Below are 7,593 nucleotides of genomic sequence, written 5' to 3'. Positions count from 1 at the left end.
AGAGCACTCCATCATGCTTCATGAAATAAGAGAAGATCAAAAAGCAATGAGGGAGGAACAACAAAGACAAGGAAGAGACATAGAAGAGCTCAAGGACATCATTGGTTCCTCAAGAAGGAAACGCCACCATCACTAAGGTGGATTCATTCCTTGTTCTTATTTCTTCTATTTTTCGTTTTCTATGTTATGTGCTTATCTATGTTTGTGTCTTCATTACATGATCATTAGTAGTTAGTACTTATGTCTTAAAGTTATGAATGTCCTATGAATCCATCACCTCTCTTAAATGAAAAATATTTTAATTCAAAAGAACAAGAAGTACATGAGTTTCGAATTTATCCTTGAACTTAGCTTAATTATATTGATGTGGTGACAATGCTTCTTGTTTTCTGAATGTATGCTTGAACAGTGCATATGTCTTTTGAAGTTGTTGTTTAAGAATGTTAAATATGTTGGCTCTTGAAAGAATGATGACTAGGAGACATGTTATTTGATAATATGAAAAATCATAAAAATGATTCTTGAAGCAAGAAAAAGCAGCAAAGAACAAAGCTTGCAGAAAAAAAAATAGGCGAAAAAAAATAAAAAAAAGAAAGAAAAAGCAAGCAGAAAAAGCCAAAAGCTCTTAAAACCAAGAGGCAAGAGCAAAAAGCCAATAACCCTTAAAACCAAAAGGCAAGGGTAAATAAAAAGGATCCCAAGGCTTTGAGCATCAGTGGATAGGAGGGCGTAAAGGAATAAAATCCTGGTATAAGCGGCTAAACCAAGCTGTCCCTAACCATGTGCTTGTGGCGTGTAGGTGTCAAGTGAAAACTTGAGACTGAGCGGTTAAAGTCAAGGTCCAAAGCAAAAAAAAAAAAAGAGTGTGCTTAAGAACCCTGGACACCTCTAATTGGGGACTTTAGCAAAGCTGAGTCACAATCTGAAAAGGTTCACCCAATTATGTGTCTGTGGCATTTATGTATCCGGTGGTAATACTGGAAAACAAAGTGCTTAGGGCCACGGCCAAGACTCATAAAGAAGCTGTGTTCAAGAATCATCATACTGAACTAGGAGAGTCAATAACACTATCTGAACTCTGAGTTCCTATAGATGTCAATCATTCTGAACTTCAATGGATAAAGTGAGATGCCAAAACTATTCAAGAGGCAAAAAGCTATAAGTCCCGCTCATCTGATTGGAGCTATGTTTCATTGATAGTTTGGAATTTATAGTATATTCTCTTCTTTTTATCCTATTTGATTTTCAGTTGCTTGGGGACAAGCAACAATTTAAGTTTGGTGTTGTGATGAGCGGATAATTTATACGCTTTTTGACATTGTTTTTAGTATGTTTTTAGTAGGATCTAGTTACTTTTAGGGATGTTTTCATTAGTTTTTATGTTAAATTCACATTTCTGGACTTTACTATGAGTTTGTGTGTTTTTCTGTGATTTCAGGTATTTTCTGGTTGAAATTGAGGGACTTGAGCAAAAATCAGATTCAGAGGTGAAGAAGGACTGCTGATGCTGTTGGATTCTGACCTCCCTGCACTCAAAGTGGATTTTCTGGAGCTACAGAACTCGAAATGGCGCGCTTCCAATTGCGTTGGAAAGTAGACATCCAGGGCTTTCCAGCAATGTATAATAGTTCATACTTTGCCCAAGTTTATACGACGTAAACTGGCATTCAACGCCAGCTCTCTGCCCAATTCTGGAGTTCAGCGCCAGAAAGGGATCAAAAACCAGAGTTGAACGCCAGAAATGGATCAAAACCTGGCGTTCAACTCCACAAATGGCCTCTGCACGTGGAAAGTTAAAGCTCAGCCCAAGCACACACCAAGTGGGCTCCGGAAGTGGATTTATGCATCAATTACTTACTTTTGTAAACCCTAGTAGCTAGTTTATTATAAATAGGACCTTTTACTATTGTATTAGGCATCTTTTGATCATATTTTGATCTATTGATCACGTTTTGGGGGCTGGCCATCTCGGCCATGCCTGGACCTTTCACTTATGTATTTTTAACGGTAGAGTTTCTACACTCCATAGATTAAGGTGTGGAGCTCTGCTGTTCCTCAAAGATTAATGCAAAGTACTACTGTTTTCTATTCAATTCATCTTATTTCGCTTCTAAGATATTCATTCGCACTTCAATCTGAATGTGATGAACGTGACAATCATCATCATTCCCTATGAACGCGTGCCTGACAACCACTTCCGTTCTACCTTCGACTGAATGAGTATCTCTTAGATCTCTTAATCGAAATCTTCGTGGCGTAAGCTAGAATGATGGCGGCATTCAAGAGAATCCGGAAGGTCTAAACCTTGTCTGTGGTATTCCGAGTAGGATTCAATGATTGAATGACTGTGACGAGCTTCAAACTCGCGATTGTCGGGTGTAGTGACAGACGAATAGCCGTGCCGTGACAGGGTGCGTTGACCATTTTCACTGAGAGGATAAGATGAAACCATTGACAAGGGTGATGCCTCCAGACGATTAGCCGTGCCGTGACAGGGCATTTGGATCATTTTCCCGAGTGAAGACCGAAAGTAGCCATTGATAATGGTGATGTATCACATAAAGCCAGCCATGGAAAGGAGTAAGACTGATTGGATGAAGATAGCAGGAAAGCAGAGGTTCAGAGGAACGAAAGTATCTCTATTCGCTTATCTGAAATTCTCACCAATGATTTACATAAGTATTTCTATCCCTGTTTTATTAATTATTTTCGAAAACCCCATTACTATTTTATATCCGCCTGACTGAGATTTACAAGGTGACCATAGCTTACTTCATACCAACAATCTCCGTGGGATTCGACCCTTACTCACGTAAGGTATTACTTGGACGACCCAGTGCACTTGCTGGTTAGTTGTGCGAAGTTGTGAACCATGGTATTGGCATCATGTTTTTTGGCGCCATTACCAGAGAAAGAAAGAGCGATGAATTTTACATAATCAAAGTGTAATCACAATTTTTGCGCACCATGGAGCCATTACCAGAGATCACAATTTCGTGCACCAAGTATCCATATGCTTGAGGCTCCTCCCACCTTTGATTTTCAATTCCTTGATGCAAACCTCCATTGAAGCTTTCATTTCCTACAACATAGTTTGAACCAAACTCATAGCCAAAGAGGTGAGAATTCTTGGTAGAAAGACAAAAACAAAAACTAACAAGAGATAAAGAAAACAAACTACTAAACCAAAACTACCAAAACAAATAAAGAAAGCAAACTATTCACAATATTCACATATATACAATAACCAATAACAAGCACACAATGCAATTTCCTAGCAACGGCGCCAAAAACATGATGTAGTATTTTGTGTTGATCTAGAATTCTTCAATAAAATTGAATCACTTCATTGAAAGTATAGTCTACACCAACAACCAATCCTCCATCAAAGTTTAATTTTTGGTTGTCACGAGTCCAACCCAATAAAATAACCGAAAGTATTAGTCCCAGGTCGTTCTCCCTAGGAATTACAATCGAGTGCTCAATTATTGGTTATGAGGTTCAAGGGGATTGGGTTGATAAAATAAGAAATTAAATGGCAAAAAATAAAGCAAACAATTAAAGATAGCAAATACTAAAAAGAGAGACATTCATGGCAAGGATTGAGAACATAGGCTTTCTATCCTAGTCATTAATTATCATACAATGATTAACAAGAACTAATCATATTAAGTCATCTCCAACATCGGAAGAAGGTACACTGTTATCTTCAACATAGAAAAAAGGTTAAATAGGACTAGTTAATCTCAATCCAAAAGTCGTAATCAACTTACTAAATGAATTAGCAAGAGATTAGAGTCAATGGAAACAATATTAACTAACAACTCTAGATCACCAACATAAGTTGGGTGTTAATGACTCAAGATTGCCTAATTTCTCTTTCCAAGCCAAGAATGCTTAAAAAGCTACTCTAAAATCCAACCAAATATTTTGTCAAATACTTGATAGGCATAAAAGGAAAACATCATAAAAGTGCAAGAATAATAAATCCACAACTACCAATTGCAAGAAAACAATAATAACAACTCAATTAAACAATAAAGGAACATAAAACATAAATTGCATTAAATGAAATCCAAATCCAACAAGAGTTCATCAACATGAAAAGAGGCATAAAGGGGAAATTAACAATATAAACTAAGAGAACAAAGATATAGGAATAAGAAATTAAAAGAAAAACTAATTGAAAACAAGAATCAAAACCTAAATCTAGAAGGAAATTAAACTAAGAACCCTAATTTCTAGAGAGAAGATGGAGCTTCTCTCTCTAGAACTAACCTAAGGCATGTTTCCTACACTAACTAATTGCTCTCTCCTTGCCCAATCTTGAATTCTGCATCAAAGAACCTCAGAAATGAGTTGGATTTGGGCCTGGAAAGCTCAGAAATTGCCCCCAGCGAATTTACTTTAATGAGGTCACGTGATCAGCGTCACGCGTGCGCGTCGCTGGCGAATTTCCTCCTCATGCGTACGCATGGATGACGCGTGCGCGCGGGCTTGAATCCTCCAAATGCTCATTTCTTCATGAATTCTCCACTTTGCATGCTTTTCTCCTCACTTCTTCCATCCCATCCTTGCTTATAAGCCTGAAATCACTTAACAAACATATCAAGGCATCGAATGGAATCCAAGTGAATCAAATTTAGCTATTTAAAGGCCTAAAAAAACATGTTTTCACACTTAAGCACAAATTTTGGGAGAATTACAAAACTATGCTATTTCATTGAATAAATGTGAGATAGGTTGATAAAATCCCCTAAATTAAGGATAAGATAAACCACAAAATAGGGGTTTATCATGTCTCACCAACAGAGCTAACAGGGCATCGACCAGGTTGTCCAAGTATACCGGCAGCTCCGCGACCTTCATGAAGACCAAATCTAGGCTGGTATGTAGTTCTTTTAATTTTCTTAATAACTTCGTTATATTCTTTTTGCATATCATTACTAGGCATTCTAATAATTTTGTATTTCGATGCAACTTGTGTAGTTGAAGTTATTTGACCGCGAGGCCACATTGGCAAAGACGTTCAAGTACACCCACATGCTGCAGGAGAACAAAGCAAGATTTGTTGATCAGCGGTCTCAGAACCATTATGTGAGTAAACATACATCTGATTATCTTCTGCTATAAAATTATTAGAAATTAACTGTATATCTGTCTTACTAATTACAATAACTTGTGTTAATTGCATAGGAGTCCTACACATAGAGACTAGAGGCCGTGACTCAGCAGTCTCAGCAAAACGGGGAGGACGCTGCAGATGGCTCTGCGGTCTCGATCGTCGACCCCGATGCTGTTTGGCGCGAGACTGCCTTAGCCCTATACAAGAACCACGTATGTGGGACGGGGTCATTCTTCACCAGCAGCCTCCGCACCTCGATATTGAGGCTGTTGTCAAGCTCCGCCACCAGTCGAGTCGTCAGCCCGATGAAGGCGTGGATTTGAGGCTGCAGGTGCAGGAGCTTCAATGCAGCCTTCACCAGCAGGTTCAAGAGCTTAACTATTATTGGGAGAGGTATTAGGAGATCCTCACCCATGTGACGTCTACTGATGAGCTTAGGTTGGAGTTTAGGGAGTCGTTGGAGCAGATGCAGCATACGGAGGCTCAGATGGAAGTGTACCAGGAATAGATGCACGCCGCTGGCATCGACCCTGTTGGTGGCAGCGGTCCTGCTGCAGGCCCACGAACATCACCACCTTCTACGCTGCAGACTCAGGGCCATAGGACTGACGACGACGACTGCCTGGATCTGTAGATATTAGTTTTTTTAATTTATTGTTTCATTATATTTATTTGATGTACTTGACTTTTTTAACTTATTTGATCATTGTATTATTTATTTTAAATAAAAAAATTTTCATTATTTATGAATTGACCACTAATTGTGTGAAAAAATGTAAATTTAAAATTAAAATTGACCATTAATTTCAAATTTTAAACAAAAAGACATCACCGTCGGAATCATCTGACGGTAATATGGTGCAGAACACCATTTTTTGTCACCAATATTACCGTCAAAAAAATTCACTGATAACTAATTGATTTTTCGAGCTGGTTATCCGTCACAAAATCCGACAGTAATTATCGTCGAACGTAAAATAACCGACGGTAAATATTTACTGGCGAGGGTTATACTGTCTGATTGTTTCCAATAATAAATCCGATAATACTCAGCATTTCAGCATTTTTCTTATAGTGTTTACGATATATACTTTTATGTAATTAAACTTTCATATTTTAAAAAATATACCTTTGAGAAAAAAAATCTTTTATTTGTATTCATGATTACATATTTAAAATAATATTTCTTAATAATATCTATTATTTATCATGTGAAGACGGGAAAGCTTAACATGTTCATGTTCCTGCTTTTGCTGAGGTATACATACATAGAACTGGATGAAGTTCACAAAGAAGCAGTAAAAGAGAGAGTAAGAGGAAACAAAAATTCCGTTGCCGGGACTTGAACCCGGGTGAGAGCCGAGTATCCTAACCACCTAGACTACAACGGAGTTGCTGAAGAAGGGTGGAGTTAGCTTTTATTTATAGTAATGCTCACGGAGAATATTACTGTTAATCCTAAGTTACTTTTGTCGATTGATTTTAGGTAGAACAGACTTTTTCTTTATTTTTTTATTTGTATGCCGGCAACTGAAGAAGTTGTGAGTCAAATAAATGCAAACAAGGATTTTCTGCTTACCAGTGGGGTTTTGATTTCAATCAACGGCAACAATATACGATTGAAAATGTCAATTAGAATTTTCAATGGATAGATCTCATTCTTAAATAAATATAACTTCCCTTCCCTTTACTTTATCCGGATGGTCCGTATTTCTAATCAATATAATTATGTTTTGGCTCCGAAAAGAAAAAAAAAAAAAGATCAGAGACACATACTCTTATGCAGCTTCTTATATAACTTGTGTAGGTTTGCAACCACATTTCACTAGTGCAGAATTGTCTACCTAATATGAAAACGTGTAAATGCAAGAGGCAAATTCATTTCAGCAGAATGGATTATGGACCAATAAGTTGAATGAAAAAATGTCTTAGGTTGATATATTAAGCAATTTGTTAGAATAGAGCATTCCAGTTGAATTTGGCAATGAATCAGTGGGTAGTAGTTCTGCACCTTTCACTTAAATAGCGTTTGTTTTGAGGTAAGAGACTGAAAGACTAAGACTCAGTATCATGTTTGTTAGTTCAGAGACTGATACTAAAATTTATGTCTCTGTCCCCAAAATTTCAGTATTTCAATACCTCTAAAAAGTAGGAACACATGGGACTAAAATTTTTAGAGATAAAGACTGAAACTTTGATAACATTTTATACCTAAAATACTTTCATTTCAATTAATTAATTTCAATTTTATCCTTTGTATAAATTAAATTAGAATTTTATTCTTGTTTTAATTTTTGTCTCCCACTTTGCAAATACTGAAATTTATTTTAATCTCTGTCTCTTAGTCTCTGTCTCTCCGTCTTAGTCTTTCTGTCTCTGTCTCTCCACCAAACGCTACCTTAGAGACGGTATCGCACTACCCGATGCATCACCCTAACCTATTCGATATAGAACCTATTCTGCTACTA

The sequence above is a fragment of the Arachis ipaensis genome, chromosome B1 (genome assembly GCF_059453495.1).
Source record: "Arachis ipaensis isolate K30076 ecotype BB chromosome B1, ASM5945349v1, whole genome shotgun sequence".
NCBI classification, from domain to species: domain Eukaryota; kingdom Viridiplantae; phylum Streptophyta; class Magnoliopsida; order Fabales; family Fabaceae; genus Arachis; species Arachis ipaensis.
The sequence above is the reverse complement of the archived record's forward strand: the minus strand, read 5'-3'. Positions refer to the sequence as shown.